This window comes from Pinus tabuliformis, chromosome 2_2 (assembly GCF_031772625.1).
Source record: "Pinus tabuliformis cultivar Carrire ecotype Pingquan chromosome 2_2, CPIR1, whole genome shotgun sequence".
In the NCBI taxonomy this organism is placed as follows: domain Eukaryota; kingdom Viridiplantae; phylum Streptophyta; class Pinopsida; order Pinales; family Pinaceae; genus Pinus; species Pinus tabuliformis.
In genome coordinates, this window is record NC_142300.1 from 470298401 (window position 1) to 470324586 (window position 26186).

Below are 26186 nucleotides of genomic sequence, written 5' to 3' on the forward strand. Positions count from 1 at the left end.
GCTAGAAGTTAAATTCATTGAGGTAGATGATGCGCCTGAAAAAGATTTGATCATAAACAAAGAAAACTCTGCAAGTTCTACGAGACCTAGGGGTCAAAATAAGAAGCCTGCTGCAGAGGACAAAAAAACTAGGAAAGGGAGACAAAGTGAGGTTGATATCTTATTAGAGGCATCTTGCAGACTCAACTAAACATATTCAGAGTAGAGTTTTGTTTTGCCAAGAATTTTTGGTGGCATTTTGATGGGGTGTTGACAGTTAACCTATCAACATTTTTTCTACTTCAATTTTGGTGAGAGTTGATAGTTACATTATTAGTGCAAATTTTGAGATAACGCTAATAGTTAATTCGTTAGCAATTCCAATTTTTTCTCTTGAGTTGAAGTGTTCCAGCTAATCCTTCACTGCTAGGGGGGAACTATTTTTGAATGTAATAAGAAGAATTTTGGAATGAATACAACCCTGAAGGAAGGAGTTACTTGCTAGATGACCCTTTTTGTGGATCAAGACCAAATATTAAGGAAGAAATTGGCACATCAAGCATGATGATGAAACAAAAGTTTTCAAAAAATTTGGGCTAAATATCAATAGTTGGTTTTGACCCTTAGCTTCAGCCATGTCTCCAGCAACAACATGATCTTTAGATACATAATATTATTGTTTTTGTTTCATGATTGAACAATACAATGTGTGTATTTTTAATTAGAGACACACTTATCTATTTTTGGACCTTGTAATTAAAGTTTTTTTTAAACTTGGTTATGGTTTTGTAGCTACTCTATAAAGATTATGATTTTGTAATAAAAAAGGTTTGGGAAACTTTTGAAGAAGAACATTGTGTGTTATTCTTGATCAACATATTGACATATGCAGTGTTACATATACAGTCTTAGTATTTAGTTTCTCTTTATGTTACATCTCTTGATCATTGAGTCTTCAATATTTTGGATAAATCATTATGAAATAGAATTCCTTATGAATTATTTGATTTATGTTATTTGAACACTTTCCATGTTTTCTACTTAAATACTTATAACATAATACTTATTTCTCTATTTCTCTATTTATTTTTTGTATTCTGTATCCATATATTGATGGTATCTTCTATACGAAATTATATCCTATATTTCCTCTATTATGGGTTGTTTATGTATCTGATGGTTAACATCTTATATACCAGACTCCATGCCCAATTGTCCTTATGCTCTTTTTTCCAAACCAAATTCATATTTTACGAGTAAAATATGGCCACTGAGCTTATTGGCCTACTGCTAAAGTGACCATGAGTGGCAGAGTTTTAAGGAGAGATTCCTCTCCAAGTTGAAGGGCTAGCTTTCAGTCTGAAGTGGTTAGAGGTTACCTTAGTTTCTTCCCTCTACAACCTGGGATTTTTCTAAGTGATAAGAATTTTTAATGCCCCTAAACTAAATTCATAATGTGTCCTTGAATGACTTTGGGAAGTGAGTTTTAACTCACTTATAAACTCAAACTAGGACTAAAATGAGTTAACCATCAATTTAATTGGACTCATCGCACTAGGATACGATATGAGGCACCATCCTCTTATGATTCCACTAGACGAAAATTATTTTTTTTGATGATATCTGAAGCTAATGTTTTTGTTGATAAGGGCTAATGCAATTTTTTCATAAATGTATTTATTTCACAAAAGCTTGACTCAGCTAATTGTGGGTCATTTTCTCATGGTGGCCTTAGCCAAATGCACTTCTCGGAGCTTACAGAAATCATTTATACTACTTGTTTTTCTTTTTATACCCCTGAACCAAATTCAAATTGTGTCCTTTAATGGCTTTAGGAAGTGATTTAGAAGACACCATATTACTCTAACCATGAATTCTATGGATAAACAATTGATTACATTGGGCTCTTGACACTAGGTTACAACTACAAACACCCCTATCCCATGATTGAATTTGGTAAAACTTGATCTATTAATTATATTAAGAGCTAGGTTTCTTCCCTAAGTCAGGACCAATGAATTTTTTCACAAAGGGGTTTATATTCCAAAACCACAAGTTGGGATATTGTGAGCAGCATGATCACATGTGGCCTTGTTAAACACACTTTCTAGAACTTTAAAGACTAATTCATACAAATGCAATTTTTGCATAAAGAGGTCAATTTTAAAAACCTTTAGCTTGGGTGATTATGGGTAGTGCTTTCATGTGTTCCTTACTCAAACACACTTTATAGAGCCCATAGAACTCATTTATGTTTATGAGGTTGGCTTTAGAACCCTTGGACCAAATTCATAATGTGTCCCTAAATGGCCAACTATTGAAATTAATATTCCATAAATATTGATAAAAGCACCACGAAAATATTTTTTTTGAAAAAAATGGCATTTTAATAATATTTTTTATAATACATAAATATATAAAAAATATAATTATTTAAATATTTAATTTCAAATTGTAATATATATCTATCAGGACCAAGGGCACCAAAGCACACCTATTGGCATGTGGGCGTCTAACACAAGGTTCAAAAGCATGCCAACAAAGCCCCCTTAGATACCCACATTCAACACTTGCAAGCAGGTGAGGGCTCAACAGAGGTATATTGATGGGTTTACAAAACCTTTAAAAGTTATGCAAAGAAACATGGGAAATGGAAACAAATCTGGTTCAAAGTAACCCACCCCAACTAGTGCAATTTACATATGTCGCAAACATACACATTAAATGAAAATATACTTATACAACCTTACTACATATATTGAATAATCCCAACATCTACAATGTGTATTGTTAAAGCATAATATATGGCTTAACATAAAAGGTAAACATCTTATGGGCATTCGTTGTTCGAGTGCAAGACCAAATTTAACACAAAATAATAAAACATAGTCCATTTATTTATGTAGTGACACAATGATTTACAATACCTAAATTACCCATCAAAAATCTTCATCAAAACCCCTAAAAAATTTCTATAATTCATTCATTGATCCCAACAGTGGTACAAAACACATGAATGACAATAATGTGGAACCTAAATAAAATTTATGTGTATTTCATATTTGTATTAAGCATCAGCAATACAATTTATACACCAGCTTCAAATACTCGAAGGCAGGAACTTAGACTATGACCATTAACGTTACACTTATGGGCAATGGCATTACAATTAACATAGTGGATATTCATAGTAAAATACTACGTAACATAGCCACAATATATTCATCAACAGGTCTAAGAACATAGAACTATCATCTAACAATAGAACAAAAATAAAAAGCCTCTGCCATCGACAACAATCCCTTATATAGATTTTGACTTTAGCATCCTATGCAAGGGAATCTCTAGCCAACTCACCTTGATGAGTTGTCCTTGCATGTGTAGAGCATAAGTCTTTCACTAGACCATACCTAGTCGAACCACCATGTTATGAAACCAGCTCACAAAAAGATAGAAAAGAGAGATCCACGCCTTAGAATTCAGCCTCTTCGAGGGGGCAACCTCCTTTACATTACATAAATGAACAATTCTTGGATGATACAAATGACAAAACCTCCTTTCTATATATAGGAGTCTAAGGAGTCACAATATAATCCAGCCGACCTAACAATAATAATATAAAGCCACAAAAATAACAATAGAGGGATTCTATGGGGCACATAAATAACAATATGGGGGTAATAGGGGCACAACAATATAAATAAGGGGTATAACTACAATAGTAATGGGGTAATCACTAGTATTATAGGGACCCAACATGCCCCTCTCCTTCAAAAAAGTGTTGTCCTCAACGCTTGAGTAGTTCTGGATACTTCTGCATAAAATTCTCATCCTCCCATGTGGAATCTTCAGCAGATAAGTTCTTCCACTTGATAAGATACTCTGAAATTGATCGATTTCGTAGCTGTCGAGTTCTTGTTTCTGTGACTGCTTCCGGTTCCAATATAATTTTTCCTTCCTCGTCAAGTTCTGGCAATATTGTTTGAACTGGGAGCTTGTCGCCTATAACCTTCTTTAAACATGAAACATGGAAAACTGGGTGCAATCGAGAAGCTGCAGGAAGCTCCAATTTGTATGCCATAGTACCAATCTTTTGCAACACCTTGTACGGACCATAATACTTTGGTGATAATTTATTATCCTTCTTAGCTTGCTTTAGGGACATTTGCTTATATGGTTGTAGCCGTAGGAATACCCAATCACCTACATCAAAACTTCTTTCACTGCGATGTTGATCTGCCTGTTGTTTCATTCTATTTTGTGCCAACACGAGGTTATCCTTTAAGAGTTGGAGGACTTGTTGTTGATGTTCGATGTGATGTTCCACTGCCTGAACCTTAGAATTTTCTCTTAAATATGATGTGATGGATGGTGGTTGATACCCATAAAGTGCCATAAATGGGGTCATTTTTGTTGCTGTATGGAAGGAAGTGTTATACCACCATTCAGCCAGAGGCAACCATTTGACCCATTGTGTCTGTTTATCAGATACAAAGCAACGAAGATATCCTTCCAAACATTTGTTTACTATCTCAGTTTGCCCATCAGATTGAGGATGATAAGATGAGCTATGAGCTAACTGAGTACCAAGACAAGAAAATAATTCTGTCCAAAAATTTCCAGTGAAAATGGGATCTCTGTCACTTACAATAATCTTTGGGTTTCCATGTAGCTTTTGAACTGTTTCCATAAATGCAGTAGAAACTGTACTGGCTTTAAATGGATGTGATAATGCACAAAAGTGTGCATACTTGGTAAGTCTGTCAACTACCACCATGATGACACTCTTTCCCTCAGACTTGGGTAAACCTGTGATAAAATCCATTGAAACCTCCTCCCAACGTTGGCTTGGAATGGATAAAGGTTGTAATAGACCTGGTGTCTTAATTGTTTCAACTTTATTTTGTTGGCAAACCAAACATTCCGCCACAAACTTTTGAATATCTGATTTAAGGCCATCCCAAAAAAATTCCTTCTTAACCCTGTGGTAAGTTTTTAAAAATCCTGAGTGCCCTCCTAAGGGAGAAGTGTGCAATTCCATAAGAATCTTTTGTTTTAGCTGGGAATTCTTACAGAGGTATAAGCGATCTTTGTACCATAACGAATCATTTTGCCAGCTAAATGTATCAGAAGTACTGGAATCTTGTTGTAGCTTTCGAATAAGTGCCCACACTTCTTCGTCATTCTTCCATTCCTCCTTTGCTTCGTTTATCCAATCTGGTTGGATAATAGAAATGGCACACAACAATGCTTCCATATCCTCATCCTTTCTTGAGAGTGCATCTGCCACCACATTTTGCTTCCCTTTTTTGTAGATGATTTCAAAGTCATAACCCAACATCTTTGTGACCCACTTTTGTTGCTCTTCAGAGGATAATCTTTGTTCTAAAAAGTATTTAAGGCTATCATGATCCGTTTTTACCTTGAAGTGTCTTCCCATTAGGTAGGGTCGCCATTTCTTAAGTGCATGGAGTATTGCCAACATTTCCTTCTCATAAATAGCTTTGCTTAAAAACTTTCCCTTGATTGGACGACTTTCAAAAGCAATGGGTCTTTCATCTTGCATTAGAACAGCACCAATTCCATTTCCTGAAGCATCACATTCCACAATAAAGGTTTTTGTGAAGTCCGGTGTAGCTAAGACCGGTGCTTGGCACATTGCCTCTTTAAGATGTTTAAAGGCCTTTGTTGCTTCCGAAGTCCATGAAAATGAATCTTTCTTCAATAATGTTGTTAGAGGTGCTGCTATTCTCCCATAATTCTTAACAAACTTGCGATAATACCCTGTCAACCCAAGAAATCCTCGCAGATGCTTTATGGATGTGGGGATTTTCCATTCCTTAATGGCTTTAATTTTGCTAGGGTCTACCTTAACTCCTTCATGAGATACAATATGACCCAAATATTCCACCTCCTGGACTCCAAAGAAACATTTGGATCTTTTTGCATATAATTGTTTCTCCTCCAATAGTTGTAGCACCTTGTCAACATGTTCAACATGATCCTTCCAAGACTTGCTGTAGATTAGTATATCATCAAAAAATACTAACACAAATTTTCTAAGGAATGGTTTGAAAATTGAATTCATCAAACCTTGAAATGTTGAAGGTGCATTGGTAAGGCCAAAAGGCATGACCAAAAATTCATAATGACCCTCATGAGTTCTAAATGCCGTTTTCGGAATGTCTTCAATCTTCATTCTGATTTGATGATATCTCGAACGAAGATCCAACTTGGTGAAGTAAATTGATCCATGCAATTCATCCAGTAATTCATCAATGACAGGAATGGGGAACTTATCTTTAATAGTGAGCTTGTTGAGCTCCCTATAATCTGGACACATGCGCCATGATCCATCCTTCTTGTGCACCAATACTACTGGAGCTGAGAAAGAACTTTGACTTGGTTGAATTATACCAGCCTCTAGCATTTCTGCAACCATACGTTCAATTTCACTTTTTTGGACATATGGATATCTGTACGGCCTGATGTTTGGAGGAACACTTCCTGGAATCAGATGAATAGCATGATCATGATCACGCATAGGTGGGAGACCTTTGGGAGTCTCAAATACCTTGGAATGATTGTCCAGGACTTTTTGGAGATCTGGAGAAATAGATGATTCCAATGTGGAAACATCTAGCGAACATAATTGTGCAATTACACCTCTTTGCTCCTTTTTTAGAAGCTTTGTCATGCCATTAGAGCTGATTATCTTTCCTGGTTTCCCTGCAATACCCCTTAATTCAACTTCCTTTCCTTCCACAGAAAATTTCATGAAAAGTTCTTGAAAATTAAAAGCTATTGTACCCAAGGATTGTAGCCATTGGACTCCTAGTACAACATCAGCACCTCCCATTGGAATGGAAAGCATTGGGCTAGTCAATACATATTCTCCCATGGATAGCTTGATATTATGGCACTTTCCAGAACAATTTATTGTTCCTCCATTTGCAATCATCACTTGACACTCTGGTGCTGGATATAGGAAGCAATTCAATTCTTTTGCTACCCTACAATGAATAAAATTGTGGGTGCTTCCTGAATCAATCAACACTATTACCTTTTTCTTCTTGATTTGTCCTTCTATCTTGATGGTTTGAGGAGTGGTAATTCCCGCCAATGCATTACAAGATATGGTCGGATTTATTTGTTCTTCATCTAGGCTTTGTTCCTGGAATATATCCTCTTCTTTTGACCTTTCTTGCTCCTTTTCTTCTTCCTCTTCACAATCTATGTAGAATAATTTCTTCTCAGCACACTTATGACCTTTTGTGTATTTGCTATCACAATTGTAACAAAGCCCTTTTGCTCTTTTTTCTTCCAATTGTTGTGGTGTCAACCTTGTAGGTTGTGGAAGACTATGGGCAACAACACTTCCGTCTTTATAGTTGTGAATGGTATGCTTCCTAGTTGCCATAATTTTTCTTTCCATTTTTCTTGCTAACCTGAATGCCTTCTCTAATGAATCAGGTTCCCAAAGGCGCACATCATGTTGGATATTATCCTTTAAAGACCCTATGAACACATCAATCCTATGCTCCATTATTGAACCCTTTTGTTTGAGACTTATCAATTGGCTAAAAAAAGTGTTGCTTTTTGTATCCTCATAATGTGCTATCAATTCTTCCGTAAAAATTGCCCAAGTGATAAATTGTTTACGAGAACAAAGCCATTGATACCATACAAACTGATTTGGTTCCAAATATAAAGTTGCCATACGTACCTTTTGTGTGTTTTGCACATTATTGAGATCGAAGAATTGCTCCATCTGTAATATCCATGTGGCGGGATCCTTGCCATCAAACTTCCTCATATCGATTTTTGGAATATGGTGATTCTTCAATCCAACATTAGTGTCTATGGAATCATGATTAACATTTCTTTTGTTCTCATCATGAGTTTCCTTTACTACCTTTTCACCATTAGTGACCCTTTCTTGTAGCAAATTCTTCAATTCTTCCATCGAATCCTCCATCTTAGCTTCCATGCCCTTTATCTTAGATTCCACGCCATTTATCTTAGATTCCACGCCACTTATCTTAGCTTCTGTTAGCTTTTGTGAGCGTGACATTTGTTGCACTTGTTCTTGTAATTTTGATATATCATGTAGCATTTCTTCCTCTTCTTCATGAGTCATGCTAGAGCTTTCAGGTTCCTTACTAGGTGTTTGCATTTTCTTTCCTCGGGGCATCAGTTACCGATAATAATGCTTTACTATGCCCTTTGAATTCCGTTAAACCAAGCTTACACAAAAATTTAAAAAAAAACTACACACCTTTTTTCACTTTATAGAAACCTGATATTGAATCTGATGTATCTCTGTAATTTCGGATCATCCAATTCTGAAATTGCTACCTGCAGTAGCCTTCTCCGTCCTCTTTCCAATGCCACAAGTCTGAGCCAAATTGGATTCTCCAAGGAAGAGTTATGTGAAATCTCCCACAGTGACTTGCTTTTAGACTGGTTCAGTAGAGCGAAATTGTACGACATGCCACGAGTCACTGTTTCAACCTTTGAATCTAAAACAGACATCCAAGAAACTAAAGTCCGTCCTCTTTCTGTACCTTTTTACAAAATTTCAATCCGATCCTCAGAGCGAGAGTTATGACGATTTTTCCCAGGTCACCTGTTTTGAATGTAATTCAGGAGTCTGCAAAAAGGCCAAATTCCTCAGATCATATTTCCGAAAATATCGCGCGAAAAGCTCTGAAATTCGGACCCAAGGTTCAGTGCCAATTCTTCTCAAATGGGTTTTTTTTGCGACTTCTGAGACGTCACAGAAAAAAGTTATAGCGAAAATGCCACGATGACCTGTTTGGAGTAGCGAAACCCTAGAATCCAAAGCTCTGATACCAAATGTTATGAAACCAGCTCACAAAAAGATAGAAAAGAGAGATCCACGCCTTAGAATTCAGCCTCTTCGAGGGGGCAACTTCCTTTACATTACATAAATGAACAATTCTTGGATGATACAAATGACAAAACCTCCTTTCTATATATAGGAGTCTAAGGAGTCACAATATAATCCAGCCGACCTAACAATAATAAGATAAAGCCACAAAAATAACAATAGAGGGATTCTATGGGGCACAGAAATAATAATATGGGGGTAATAGGGGCACAACAATATAAATAAGGGGTATAACTACAATAGTAATGGGGTAATCACTAGTATTATAGGGACCCAACACACCAACACTTCGTATGCCTAACCAACCTTGAACCCTGAGCCACTCTATCATGGTTTTACACCAATTGAAGGGATTGCCTCTACAGTCGTTGACAAAAAAATTTCAAACATTTCTATACCCTTGTGTGTGGCTATATCTATTTCCTTTACTTATCCAATAATGTTTTTGTTAGTTTCCATACGCATAGGAATATTTTGGAATAGGGGTTCATTCTTGACAATAATTTTGTGCACCATGGTTTTTGTTGCAGCAAGATCATCTATGAGATGCATGGCTTCATCCTATAGTTGTTCCACTCTCTAAGATAGCTGTGACTACTCCACTCTCCATTCATTAATCTTTTTTCCCAATGTCGAAATTTTGACCATTGCATCTCCATATTCTGACAAGGATATAGATATCTTATTGCTACATATGGTTTCATTATATTTCTTTGTAGTTTGAATTCTAGTACCAATGTCCTTGAGCTCAACATTATCTTGAAATATATTCCATAATTCTTATGTAAATATGTTGAAACATATCAACTCTTCCTTCTTTTGTAACAAAAGCCTATTTTTTTGTAATACGTTCTAGGGGTTTTGGATGAACATGAACCAAGCATATGTAGTCTCCTTTATTATATAATATAAAGCGTATTTTTCTTCAAAAAAAATATATGTTTGTCGTTGTCATCACATATTCTATATCAGATTTTCCACTGCAACTTTTATTGATAAACTCCACCTCTTGATTACTATTCATGAAGGAGATAGGTGCCTAGATTCGGATGTCCATCATCATTATTTTGAAATAATGAAAGATCCTCAATCTTTCACTTCTTCTAGGAAGTCATCGGAATCTATAAAATACTACTGGTGTTTGTCGATAAAACCAGTAAAAGTTTTACATCAAATATATAGAGAAAGATAACGACTATCAAAAACATTGAAGGAAATATTGAAATGACTATTTGGAAATAAACCTCACAACATTCTTACACAATAATATAAAAACTTGTGTCTCCAAGCTATTGAAGCACTGAATGGTGGGGAGTCAACCTCCTTTTCCTACCATAAATAATTTGATCCAACAATTGATAACGAGAATGATTTTTTCCTACAAATAAAATAATTATATAAGAATGTTGGCTAACTTTATTTATAGCCAACTTAATCAAATAATAAATAGAATTAAATTTAATAAACACTAAAATTACTATGGAAAAGAGTATTCATGTTTTCACAAAACATCGTGGTTGCTAATGAAAAATGTAGATTTGTGTCAAAAGATTAGAAGAGACCATTCGTGACTTTAGAACCAATCAAATAACCATTTTGAAAGAAAACATGAATTTATTTGTATCTTTTAAGTGGGCCTTAATAATTAGAAATTTGTTTTTTCTCCAATTCCAATGTCCAACTATAGATCCCTAAATTGTTATGACTTTCAAAAATAGATATAAAATTGGTGAAAATAGAAACCCCTAAATTATTGGAACTTTCAAACAAGGATATAAAATTGGTGAAAATAGAAACGTGAACTAAACTACATTGATATGCATCTAAAATATTAATCGGTCAAGTTTTCCTTGAGCGTGGAATTTACTAGCCTCATAAGTTGTATTTCTACCCACACAAAGTAGGATAAAGTAAAAAAGAAGAGTCGTGTTGCACTATTACATTGACAATGGAAGAAAGTTTAAGTTCACTTTTCTGATATGTCTTGTGCCATCTTTAAAGCTAAAATATATCTCCGAGAATAAATTTGATTTCAGTTATTGCCTATCTAGAGAAAATAAAAAATTCTCTTTAAAAACAAAATATAGAATGTGAATCTTTTTGTTTCATCATTGACTAATTCATGTTAGGGTATGATGGAATCGAATCACCAACCTTCTACTTGTGAGGCAAGTGTTATTTCATTAAGCAAACATCATTTAAAAAAAGTGTTATCTCTCTCTGACAAAAGATAAAAACTGTTGAGCCAAAATAAATCATCATATTAGTGAAGAAAAATTATGTTACTTGTTCTTACATGAAAAATTTCATACAAAGGAAGTTGTCCAAACTAATTTCTCACAATATATTTTGCATGTAGAAAAAATTCCTCCGAAGTGATCAAAGCAAGTGTCATGTAATAACTTAATTCATTACTTAGTAAAAGTCAAACAATATTATAAGGAAAATAGAAAACATAAACCTTACATGAATGTAGCCAAAAAACAAGGGATTAGTGTAATCACGAACACCGTATTCCCCAGCTGATATGTCAAAACAAATTTATGTCTCAAAAATTTCATTCAAACTATATTTTCCCAATGCTACCAAAAATATTAACCAGAAACACAACGAGAATCCGGAACAAATGAAGAGACATGGATCAAGGAGTTTAGGTGATAAGAAATGGGATCCCATCTACAAATGTGGTGCCAACATGGTAACAGAGACAAAATCAAACAAGAAATGGGTCTCTTGGATAGGATTCTAGTAATAGTCATTTTTCTACATCAATAATTAGAATCACCAATGAGAAATAATTGAATTGAATTTTTCAACTGATTACACAAAATAAACCTGTTTAAACTAGCATTGAGATTAGGGATGCATGGAAATAAAAATGAGATATAGGTCCCCTGGTGAGGCTTCTGGTAACACTATGTTTTGTTACACCAATATTAAGATTTGACAACTTATTATAATTAAATTTAAAATATAACAACAAAAGCATCTGTAAAAATTAAAATTTAGTTTCAACAAACCCAGTTAGAGAACCCACACAGGAAAAATGTTCAAATTGATGAATCAATTAAAATGTGGAAATTGATACCTAAAGGCCTCTCTCTCCTCTATCCTATCAGTTAACGTTAATAGTTATGATTCTTTGCAGCCCATCCGCATACTCCATTTATGGAGCCCTCTTTTGCAAGGAAGCTCATCGAATGACAGATGAAACAACCTGTCACCTAACTCACATAGCCATCGCACAACATGAATTTGCGCCTTCATCTATTTGAATTCCATTCGATCCAGTATCATTTTTAATTCCACTGCACCCTCACACTAATCTGCTTGAAACCACCTGCAAATATCAATTGAATATTCAATGCGAGAAGCATGACAAAAATTTTCAGGATTGTAGATGGATGGTCTAGTTAATAAATTTATGGTATGGTTAATATTTTAGGAATTGAAAATATCATTCTAATCAATGTTATCTTTCAAGAACTACAAATATCGGTCCAACATGTTTAAACTACATGTGCTAATCATATTCACATTTAATTTGAAACATTTAAACTGTCCAAGTTGATCGGAATGAAAATATCAGTCTAATGTTCAATGTGAATTGAGCTTAAACAACGTGACAAACATTTATACCAAGACATCACTTATATTTCAAGTTCAAAATAGGAAATTTCAAAACATACTGAGATTTTAGGTCTAGTTAATATGCACAATGTTTGTTTTTCTGTTGCTTTTGATGGTGCTAGTCAAAACCCAATTTGTAAAACCCGAAATCATCCACATTACTAAAACCCAATTTATTCAGACTATTATATAAAGGAAATTTTGTTATGGGTTTCACACAGCTAGTTGTTTCTTGTCTCTTAAGGTTAGGAGAGAACAAAAATTTATTCAAACTGTTATATAAATGAAATGTTCTTCTGCATTGCACACCACTAGTTGTTTCTTGTCTGTCAAGGTTAGGAGAGCACCAAAATTTATTCAGACTATTATATAAAGGAAATTTTTTTCTAGGTTGCACACCGCTAGTTCTGCTACAAAATTTCGTGTTCAACCATTTGCGGAAACTCATTCTTAACATTGGTTAAGCATTACGGAAACTCATTGTTTCACTATTGTGGCGACTCGCTTTTTAACACTGGTTAACCTTTGTTGTTGTCTCACTGTTGTAATAACTGATTGGGTCAGAACATGGTAAATCAAGTCAAATGGGAAACAATCATTACCCTTCCAGTGCAAGACCCTAAAGAAAATATCATATTTTCTATAATGGATTTAGATTGCTCTGAAGTACATGTAAAACACATGGAGATTGATTGGATTGAAAAAATACCTTCAACTAGAGTTGGAAACTTTATTAGAGGAGAGGAAATGAACCCAGATGCTCCATGTCATTTCACCTGGGTATAAAATAAACTCCTAGGCTCAAGGCATGTTGCTTCCTTGTTATATGAAGTGTAAGTTTTATAGAGATGCATTGTTTAGATGTTGGTATTAATAGTGCTAAATCATTTTTCATGGATTCATATGTATTGACTTGTCAAAAAAAAATTATGCAACTATTCTTGTACATATGGCCTCAAGGACAGAAGAGGACAAGATTAAATGAAGATTAAAGGATAGGGGTTGCTAATGCCATTTCATTGTAAAGTTTATGGTTCAAATCCATGAGATAACAATAATAACATATAACATGTATGAGCATGTCGATAGCTAAGGATGGCCTTGTCATGGCCAACATGACATTTTGGGTAATGCTAGGTCCTTGCATCAACTAAAGTTATCAAGGGACATGATTTCCTATGTAGAGAGTTGTTTCTTCTTGGAAGTGCCAATTGACTCGGTTTGCAAAATGCATGTTAAAAAATATGTTGACATGGATGATGCAACTCAAGATAGGAATTTATTTTTGTGTAGGAAATATGTTGTTAATCATCTAATGAAAGGCGACTATCAGTTTCCTAAGAAGGATGAAATGAGTGTGAACCTTTGGTATAGAAAAGACTCAGATGATTTTTTCTTTTATCAAAAGAAAAATGGTGGAGAGATCCATTTTGTATTTGGAATTAAAATAAAGTGGATGTTGGAGACCATGGTGAAGCTATCAAATAATAGCCTAATAGCCATGGATTCCACATTCAGCGTGAATAAATATGGGGTGAGTGTATTAAGAATGATTGATCTAGTACAAAATCTGATTAGTATTGATTGATAATTATTAATGAGCTAAATTTGACTTCAAATGTTTTTTTAATGTGATTGTATGAGTTGTACACATTCATGGTGTTTTATGAGCAACAAAGTGGGGTGCGAGTGATGGGAATTTTCTAGACTATTTCCACAAGAATTGGGTGATTGGTGACAAGATTTGTAAGTTGAAAAACTCTTTCTCACATTTCTCTTTTTGGTTTTCATACATATGAAATATCTTCATTATCCCAACTCTTATATAGTTAGGGATGTGGGTAAAAGGTTTTCAGGATTTTCCCCATGCAAATCAGGGGACAAACAATGTTGTGGAGTCATATCACTGTTACCTAAAGACAAAATTTCTTTTTTATAGAAGAAATAAATGTGCTCGTAGGATGGATTGGTTGATATATGTTCTTTTAACTAATGTTGAACCCTGTTATTGGTTTAAGGAAATTCTAAAAAAGGAAGCATTTTTAAATAATTTCAAGAAAGAGAAATAATTTGAATCATCAATGGAAAAAGAAAAAAGAATCTAGATAGTGATTGCAGCTCTCATGAGCAAATGTCTCATTCTTTTTGGGCGAGTAGTCAATCCAAACCTAATAAGAAATATCTTGTCACTTGTCATCGCACAAATTTCTTAACTTGTGATTGCCCATGGTCTATTCGTGGAAACATTTGCAAGGATGCCATAAAGGTGGGTTGGTTGTCTTCCCGTTCAATGGCTTCAAACCAAGTACTAAATCATCAAAGCACAGATGATTCATACAATGACTCTCCTAACAAATTACGAAATCATGAAAGAACAATTGATTCATACAATGACCCTCCTTAGCTAAATATAGAGGTAATACCAGATCGTGGTGAAAATGAAAACACATTTTCCATGGATAGTCACAATGTTGATGTAAATGTTAAATGAATTAAGCTGGAGAAAGGGGAGTTATTTGGCTAAATAGACCTGGTTCAAAATATTCCTCCTGCTACCTAATAAGAAATATCTTGCACTTGTCATCGCACAAATTTCTTAACTTGTGATTGCCCATGGTCTATTCGTGGCAATGTTTGCAAGGATGCCATAAAGGTGGGTTGGTTGTCTTCCCACTCAATGGCTTCAAACCAATTACTAAATCATCAGAGAACAAATTATTCATACAATGACCCTCCTAACAAATTACCAAATCATTAAAGAAAAATTGATTCATAAAATGACCCTCCTGAGCTAAATATACAGGTAATACCAGATCTTGGTGAAAATGAAAACACATTTTCCGTGGGTAATAACAGTGTTGATGTAAATGTTAAAGCAATTCAGTTGGAGAAAGAGGAGTTATTTGGCTAAATATACTTGGCTCGAAAAATTTCTCCTGCTACTTTGACCAAGCCTGAACAGTTGATTTCTTTGATTAAAAAATGTTAGATGACACCAACAATCTTCATATTATGGATTTTGAATTCACATGTAGGTTGGTTTCTTTTGAGCCATATTTGAAGAGGAAGAAGAGTCTCCTGAGCCCCAAAAAGAGAACAAAAACAAGAAAAGAAAATGAATTTTAAATTGAATTGAATATCATTGCAGATGAAGATGAACCATTCGAGTTTGATCGAATAAACAAGTGAGGTCGCCCTCACTCCAACAATTCATGGCTTTCGACGTTTGTTGTGATGGATTTCTTTTTAATTTAATTTTAATATTTATTAGTGTATTACATGTATTTGATGTATTATAGTTTTGTTGCTTATGTTCATGCATGTTTTATAGGTGTTCAAGATATGTTGGTTGATTTCTCTAATTTGTCCAAATTTTCATTTAAGGTCAGTAAATAACGCCATACATTTACGCTAAATATTACAATGCATCGATTATTTTGTATGTTATGGAAGATAGCTTTCACGGGGTTTTCCATACTTTCATTATGCTTGCATACATTTGTGCTTGAACATGAATTTGATATATAAAGTGGAATCAAAACAACGGAAATGTAACAAAAACTATAGAGGAAATGCAACAATATTGTAACTAAACTTGTAAAACATAATTTTACTAGTTTTTTATAACTGTTCAATGCTAATGGTGATATATTATTCAATAGTCATATATTTTACAACATCAAAGATTATATATTACAACATCATCAACAGTGAGGGAGTGAATTTCAACAAGAACATAGGGGTCAATCTGAATCTAAGAATGAAGGGGGATTTTCATGAATATTGCTGATACAATAATCATTGTGTCCTACTTCACCAAGACGAAAATACCTTCCTGTCTCCATAGTTTCATTCCAACATTAAAACTCCTTTTTTTCAGGGTATATGACTTTTTATATATCCTTGTTGGCAGCCAGATCATTGGATAGTGAAATCTAAGACTGATCCATTCATCCCCACATTGTTTACTAGAAATACTATACTAAGAAACCCTTGTTAAGGCTATCTTTTAGTTTAGGTAGTTAAATGGATCTTTATTTCAAGGTTGTTTTCCCAAGGCATCCCACCTTTCTTTACATCCTTCTTGTGCGACAGTCTCCAATATTCTAATTTGGGTTGTACAATATGCAATTGTTTGCTTCGTATTCTTGGAAATATACTCTGATAACTTGGATGAACTTGCCAAATTTTGTTCTTCTTTTATCACTGCTACAAGTATTTCATATTCCCCTCTAACCCACATAATTCTCTCGAAATTATGTTTACAAATTTTAATATCTTTCACCCAACTAGCTTGATTTCTCAAATACAATACAGAGGATCTCAATTGGCCATCCCTTACATCAAGGTTGGGATTCCATTTTTTGTTAAGAGATACCAGAAAATTATGTTGTTACATTTCACAAAGCAAGTCCTTTTCTAATTCTTGCAGGCCCTATATGCTTCTATGAAACCATGTTTTTATTCAACCTGGAAAGGCTTATTGTTGATGATAGAATTATTTTTAAACATCAAAAATATTTTTGTCTAGTACATGTTGTATTGAATGAAGGAGACCTAAAACTAGGCACATCGTCCATTATCTATTGAAGTTGTTTCTTGTCATGCTCCATCTTGTTCACCTTTCTTTGCAGCTCAACCATTGTGTTTTAATGTGTTCCTTCAACTTTTTTTATATATTGTTCACATTTCTTACAAAGGTTACGAATTAAGTTTTCACGCAAATGGAAAGGTATTAGTTTTACCTTATAAGAGGGTATACACACAACTAAATTGTCCTTTGCTTCTTCATCCTCTGTTTGCAAAATAACTTATTTGGTTAGTTTTATCTTTGGTTCCTATTCCTCGATTTATACAACCATTTAATTTGTTAGTTTCATCTTTGATTCTTGTTCCTCTGTTTTCACAGGTGTGCTTTTGGCCAATTTCATCTATGGCTTCTGGTCCTCTGTTGGCACAACAATGTCAACAATCTATTTTTTCCAAAGCATATATTCTCTTGGACCTGTGGAGAAGGTATATCTATGACACCAATGGGTAGGGACTCTACAACTTGGGCCAAGAATTGTAATCTATCAAAAGTTTCTTTGTCTTAGATCATCTGTTAGGGTTTTAACTTTGATTTGTAGCTCTCTATTTTTCATCAAGAGAATCCTATTCTTCTATAACAATGAAATATATAGAGGAATATTTGTAGGGGTACTTGTTGTTCCAATGTGCTTCTTTGTCAGTTTGGGTGGTGTAGTTGGTTGCTCCTCCAAATCATCCACATCCAAAATTGAAATTGAAGCAAGATGTTATGTTCTATTGGGTGACAATTTTGGTGGTGTAGTTGGTTTTCCTGCTACATCATCCCCATGAAATTGAAATTGAGGCAAGGCCCTCTGATCCGTACCATTCATCTACTCCTTGTATGTACTGATAGTTAGAATCAGGAGAGTGAACCGTGTTAACTTGTTCTTTTGTTTTAGCAAGGAGGCCTAATCCTTGTTCCATGAATCCTTGTTGCATGCATACTTTCTTCATGACTACTTCTTCCATCAATACATCCTATGGATTCTCTTTCTCTTTCTCTTCTGTTGTTTCTTTTATAGCAATGGGAAGGGTTTTAGGAACTACAACAAGATGACCTCACTTTCTCCTGTTCTTCTTGGCTTTTGAAACTACTTCTGGGCGTTTCCTGTATCCTCTCAATATTTTGGTGGAAGGTTTACTTCCCAATATTTATTCTTCATCATCATCATCTTGTTTATCTCCTTTTAGTGGCAATTTAACAACCGAATCCTTAACAACCCTAGTATGAAAAATGGGTGGCTCCATTGCCATATGGAAAGATTCTGTGGGAATTAAAGCAGTTGGGCAGTCATGGGGTGATGTTACAATTGGGGGGTCATGGGGTGGAGTTGCAATTGGGAGGTCATGGGGCAGAGGAGTCACAGCTGGGGTGTCATGGGGTAGAGTTGCAGCTAGGAGGTCATGGGGTGGAGTTGCAGCTGCTAGGGCATCCTCTAGTGGGGTAGCAGCTTCAGCATGCAATGGCCTTCCAACTACTTCATCACAAGTTCTCTCTACCCTTTGCATTGCATCATCCACCAAAATTTTAAAGAGGCAATGGTGGGATAGGATTTCAAATGGAGACTTTGATTTCCACACAAATTGGGTCATATTCTCTAGGGTTTTTGCAAGAAAGAGAGGCATGTTAACCAACCTACCATGACACACGTGTTCTAACAACTAGATGTGTCGGTAATAAATAAATACATACCTTCTTTTGCATGTGAAAAATCTCTATATAAGGAATGCAAAATATTTCTAGGTTTGTGGTAATTCCTTCCTGTCAATTCCAATGCTTATCTTCTCCAGCTATTCATCTCCCTCAAGGAATTGTCACACAACATCAGGTTGGTTTTTTCAGGGCGCAAACCATTGTTATCCTGTCTGGCTAACCCTCTCACTTTTGTAATTGCTTCTTCTATCGCATGCACCACCATCCCTACTACCTCAATTTACCCTCCCTGTAATGCATGTAAAATTCTAGACCTATGTCGTCATCATACCCTTGAAAATTGCGAATATACTCTATCCAACTGAACTATTAAAATAATGGTTTAACGCGTGGAAATTCATCTAGCAATTCTTCACTACCTTATTTGCGAACTCTTAAACCTATCATCTTTATTCAGAGTTCAGAGTGGTTATGGTTGTGTTTTTTCTCTGCAACAGTTTGAATGTGGGAGAATGACATAATGGAAGAGTTGAGGTAATGGGTCCAGTAGGCATTGTCTATTGCAGTGACACTACCCAGTGAGGCGTTTTCATAATGGTTACAACAACACTTTCCACTGATTATTCGTAGCTTTCATTTTCAGAGGCTCTGTTACCATTATATGTAGTCAGGTGTTTGCATAATGGTTTCCTGCCATTTGGCATCAACTATTTGTTGTTGTTGTCGTCAGGGGAGATTTTCCATCATAATAATTTACAGTTTGATTATGTACAACTTTGTGGGCACATGCAACATTACACTCACTCAAATTACTTGTGTTAAAAGGTATTGATTACAGTTTATTAGTTATCCTTGAATGCATATTATAATTTTGCATGCTTACCAAGTTAACTTCATTGATTTGCAGGTTATTCATATTATTTTCACCATTTCCAAGCATAGTTGTTTTTGTTTTCATGTATGTGAGAACATGCTTCAATTGAAATCACTATATATTGTGATTGCAGTTGTTGATAATGGAGAACTTCACAACAATTGAACTGTTTGTTTGGTATTTATATATTTTTGTCCCTTGAGGTTGGATCTATGGATTGCAAAAATGCAAGATATGACAACTACATTTTTCGTTTAACAATGTATAAAGGGAAAACCATGATTTATCTATAATCTATATTGGTTGGCTTCTAACCAATGGTATCTGACATAATTGATTATTGAATGGACTTCTTTAAGAATTCGATCTCATTAGTCTTTTATTAGAGACTTGTAGAAATATTGCTTGTGGTACTCATGGATAATCAATGAATAAATGTTACTTGAAGTGGGAAATGTGAAGAGGTATTGAAGGCATTCTAAGGTCTCGTTTTCTAACATATTTTGGAGTCCTCCATTTCATAATAAAAATATTTATTTTTCTATTCATTTTTGGGTTCTGTTTAAAGTGTTCTTAAGTGATAAAATAACATTTGTAAAAGGAAATAGTGATAGACAAAATTGAATTGTAATGAATTGTTAGACACAATTGAACTGTAATCAAAATGAGACATATGAAATGCAATGAAAATGTAGTTCCATTAATAGCATGACTGAAAAATACATTTTTAACATACACATAATGAGATATAAAAAAAGTACCAAAAAATAAAGTGAGCCCATCTATAAAAAAAAGGAGCTCAAATATATACATAAAAAATGATAGACATAGTGGTTGATTATCCTGCTACAAGCTATCACAAGAAATAAGAAAAACATAATAGGACTCCCACCATAATAGAAATCACAAGAACAATCCATTCATTCACACACCATGTATATCGATGCATGTCAATGAAAATTGGTGGAGCACATGTTGCCTTCTCCACATATCCTTTACATACACGTCCATTGAATACTACTTTAATGACTATATCATCACCAACCCTTTGGACATCTGATTAGTAAGTTATGTTAAAACTTTGAAATTATGTATCAATGTTTTTTGCTTGTTTGTGGAGGGGTGTCAAATTTGGTTTTCTGAATTAGTAAATTCCAATCATTTGATTGGATATCAAATCTTAATTGGTGTAAGTTAGAATGTCACTTGCACCATAACTCCTCACTACTCTTAGCCCATCAACCAGTGAAAGATAATAAGCTTCATTGTTTGTGGTTGTCCCAAGTATTTTTATACTATTTTCATACACTTGGCTTAATGCTTCATTATGAAGAAAAAATATAGTCCGTTCATGGATTGGATTTGGATGGCACCAAACCTGGAGGATTAGTGTCTACTTTTGCACCATCTGTAAAAGAAGAAAACAATTAAATGGAAAAACAAGTCAATAAAATATTATTAGATTGTTAAAACAATGTTGCAGCAACTCACTGTTGAAGTGGCGACAACTCAGTCTTATTGTGGCATAAAATCACTCTTAAAGTGGTGGAAACTCACTGTTACAGTAGTGGCAACTCACTATTACAGTGATGGAAACTCACTGTTACAATGGCGGCAAGTCACTTTTACTGTGGTGGAAACTCCCTGTTACAGTGGCGACAACTCACTGTTACAGTGGCGACAACTCACTGTTACTCAACCATGAAAATATTAAAAATCATCTTAAAATGATTTGATAAGTTAATTTATATTATGTATTAAAAAACATATCAAAATTCTTTCATGATAAGTTAATTTACTTCATCTTTTACTTTGTAGTTGTACATCAAAAAATATTTTTGGACTTGGTTTGGTGCTAACAGTAATACCAACTTAGGATCACACACTATTAATTTCATTTTACTCTTTTAAACCAAGTTACAAATCATTCATTCTCATATGTTAATTTACTTTTAGCCTTTACTTTGTAGTTATGCATCGAAAGAGTTTATTGGACTTGTCTTCTACAACATGAGTACTAACATAAATCACAAAATATTGTTTTATTTCTCTTTTAAAATAAGTTGCAAACCATTCATTGTAATATATAATATATTTTTTTAATATTATTTCATTTCCTTAAAACAAGTTGCATATCACTCACTGCCATCTATCTAATTGATCTCTCTGAGAAAAGAAAAGAAAATCAATGACAAGTGACAAGCGAGTTGCTGCAATTAACCTTGACCTCTAACAACCACCACTAATAATAATGCTCCACAAAAATGACTAGTGAGTTGGTGTAATGGTGACCTAGATAAGTGTCATAATGGAAACTAACTAGTCACCGTTACAAAACTCTCTGGAATAGCATCCTAGAGCAACATTTCTGAGGTAAAATGCATATAATTTGTAATTTACAACTCTAAAGATAATTTGTAAATTCGAGACCAAAGAAACAGTAAAATTACCTCTCCAAATGGTCACCCTGCCTCGCTTAGCAGAAGATAAATGCGCTCAACAACATTGCTGGAAACAATAGGAAACTCGCCCTCTGAAAATAGTGGGCGACCCAGATAAGTGTCGTAATAGCAACTCATTGGTCACCGTCGCGGCAACTCACTTCTCACCCTTGCGGCGAATACTAGAACAACATCTTGGAGCAAAAATTCTCAGGTAAAATGCATATAATTTGTAATTTATAGCTCTAGAGCTAAATTGTAAATTCTAGAGCTAAAATATAGTAAATTTACCTCTACAAATGGTCACCTTGTCTCACTTGGCAGAAGAGAAATGCACTCAATAGGATTATTGAAAGTAGTATGAAATGTTCCCTGTAAAAATAGTAGGCAACCCAGATGAGTGTCGTACTGGCAACTCAATAGTCACTGTTGCAGAAAATCACTTGTTGCTGTTGCGAAAACTCCTAGAACAACATCCCAAAGAAAAATTCTCAGGAAAAATGCATATAATTTGTAATTTATTGCTTTAGAGCTTATTTGTAAATTCTAGAGCTAAACAAACAGTAAATTTTCCTATGCAAATCGTCACCCTCTCTCTCTTGGCAGAAGAGAAATGCACTCAACAGGATGCTAAAACTAGTAGTCAACTCTCCCTCTGAAGATAGTAGGCAACAATAGGCCTTTGGGAAAATCTATGAAGTCAACCTGCAACTCTCCCCTGTTTTTCTCTCACTCGATGGAACTCTCCCCCATTTCAATGGAATGGTTGTAATCGTTGGTTTCCTCTCGATGGAATGGTTTCACTCCCCCTTGCTTCCTCTCAACAAAATGGTCAAACTCTCCCTTGTTTCTTCTCAAGGAAATGGTTGCACTCTCCCCTGTTTTCTCTCCTCACTTGACAGAATGAAAGGTTGTCTCCCTCTCCCCTATTTTGAAATGAAATGAATGCATAAAAATTTTACTTTATGTGGCATTACTTGACCTGCCATGTGTGATTGGATTTGAGGATTTACAAACATTTATGGTCATTTAATCCCCACCCTCGTCTAGTTAATGGGGTTAATTGTTGATGGATATTGGTGGATTTTCTTATTCAAATTTGAAATCCATTTGAAATTGAAGTCGTCACTCCTATCTCTATATACATATTGCAGTTCACCATTGGTGTAGATAGGCTACTTGTGACTTTGGCGAGTGTGTGGTTGCGTACCTTCAGTGAGCTGTCGTGGAATTGGGTGCTGGACGATGAAACTTGAAAAAATCGTTAAATGGCAATACGATTTGGACACAGATGTTAATGTTAATGTTTGTGACATTAGTTTCTCGTTGTTAACATTGGGACCGAGTGGCTAGAATGGGGTCACTTGTGGTGAGGGGGTGAAAAAAAGCGTGTTTCATCGACCCATTAGCCCACTCCACTAGATTTACAGAAAAACTCAACCAAAACAACAATATGCACACATTATGATTCAAACACAAATCAAATGGTTATACAAAAGCACACCAAAATCATAACCCATCTGATAAGATAGAAATAAATTGAGCCAACAACTCGACCACAATTTCTCTCTCCATAATATTCTACGACAATGACTAGTTTCATAATTGGAAACTCACTCTTTTTATCATGTGTTATATTAAAGAAATGGGGAAGCAGACGGAATAACCCATTCTATAAAATTTTAAGCTTTTTTGGATTAGTTTTACCTTTAACTTTTCATTAATAATTCACTCAAAATGTGCAAAAAAAAGTAACATATTTGGTTTCTTCATATGTCGGTGATTGTAGATAAGAATTTGTGCCCAACAAGTGTAGATCATAGCAAGCTTCAAAAGAAGTTGTAGGTAGTGTTCTGCTCTTAACTGAATGCCATTTGGGATTGCGTGGTCTGGGAAGACAACAAAGAACTGGAGGAGACATTCTTCTAATATCCACTTAAACTTCTAGCTGCTAGAGGTGCCGAAGTGGGTGTTCTTCCCATTAAGTGGACTGAATCTCTCTTTCCACCAGTAGAATCTGGCATTTTTTACTTTTCTGTTCCAAAGAGATAATAGGAAACAAGAATTCACCTTTGGAATCTCCTAAGAAGAAGAATGTGGAAGAAAAATAAGAAGAATGCCAAACTCTGTTGCTCTATTATCCTTGTTCACCACACAAACCATAATGTTAGAAAAAGAAGAAGAATGTCAAAGCCAATGGAATCAAATTCCTCCCACACCACTGGAGCTTTGCAAATTGGGCACTAATTCTTTTGAATACAGGTAGTGTGATAACTTATCTCTTTTTTCATATTCTTCTCACAGTCTCAACAAACATTTAATTCTACTCTCATATACAACTAGAAAATTTTATTCATAAACATTTATTTCTATGGCCCTCTAGTAAGAATTTTGAACATGTTTTATTGGAAACCAATAAAAATATATTGAAACACTAATTCATCTTTCCATGTTCAAAATTTACTTAAAATGTTTAATTTGCTAACAATATCTCAAAGTACGGGGATAATCTATTACAAATTGGGAAGAACATGGGTCCAACTCACACATTTTATTGGAAAATAACAAAATACATTGGAACACTAATTCATCCAAATAATAGATTTATATGTTCAAAATTTTCTTAAAAAGAGACTAATGTGTTCCATTTAGTAATAGTATCATGTATTTATAGCCATGGGATAGCTTATTACAATATGGGAAGAACGTGGTCCAACTCACACATTTTATTGGAAAACAACAAAATATATTGCAACAATAATTCATCAAAAGAATAAATTCCTATGTTCAAAAATCCTTGAAAATAAATTGATGTGTTCCATTTAATAATAGTATCACATATTTATAGTAATCGGATAGCTTATTAGAAGTTGAAAAAAATGTGGGTCCAATTGACAATTTTTATCAAAAAACATAAAAAATACGTTGAGACACTAATTCATCATAAGAATACATTTCTATGTTCAAAAATTGTTTGAAAGGGTATTGATGTGTTCAACTGGATAATAGTAACGTGGGTCCAACTCACACTTTTTATTGAAAAAAAAATACATTGGAACACTAATTATTGAAAGGATACATTTCTATGTTTACAAATTACTTAAAAATGGAGTGATGTGTTCCATTTAATAATAGTATCTCATATTTACAGTAACGAATAGGTTATTACAAGTTGGCAAAACGTGGGTCTAACTCATACTTTTATTGGAAAACAATAAAAATACATTGGAACACTAATTCATCAGAAGAAAAAAAATTGCTTAACAACAGATTGATGTGTTCCATTCACCAATAGTATCACATATTTATAGTAATGGTATAGCTTATTACTAGTTGGGAAGAACATGGGTCCAGCTCACATTTTTCATTAGAAAGCAACAAAAATGAATTCGAACACTAATTCATCGGAAGAAGAAATTTCTAGGTTAAAAAATGGCTTACTATAAGTGAGATGATGATGACACTTACCTTACAACACTTCATGCCTATTAGAAAACAACACTTTAAAATAATGTGTTAAAACAATAATACATTGAAGAAACATTTATTCACATTATCTCTAACAACATAGAGAACCACTCCACTAAAGCCTTTGGCCTTTCTTATGATGTGGTTGAAATAATTAATTTTTTTTTTGCTTTTAGAATCTTTTAGAGATTTAAAATAAATTCATGTATGATATGTGTGAGAGTAAGTGAGTTACTCCAAATTTTTTGAAAGTTTCTACATATGCTATTCTTTATGTTAAAATATAACTAGAAATTGCACTAAATGTTGCAAAGGAAATGTCGTAAGGCCATAGCATATAAAATTAATTTATGATTCTTTGATAACTATTGAAAGACAAAGAAATATCAAGAAAGAGACAAGACATGAAGCCAAAGAGATCACAACTTCAAAGCATGAAGAAGAGGAAACTTCCACCCACGTATCAAATACAAGTGCCATTATTGTGGAAAACCTAGTCATTATGAGAAGGATTGTAGAAATGAAGTATGGATTTTCTAATGCAAAGTGTGAAGAGAAGAGAGATCTTAAACTCTTTATTACTTCACTATTGACCAAACATATGCTCAAGGAGATATTAAATAGACCACATGACACTAAAAAAATGAGTGTTTT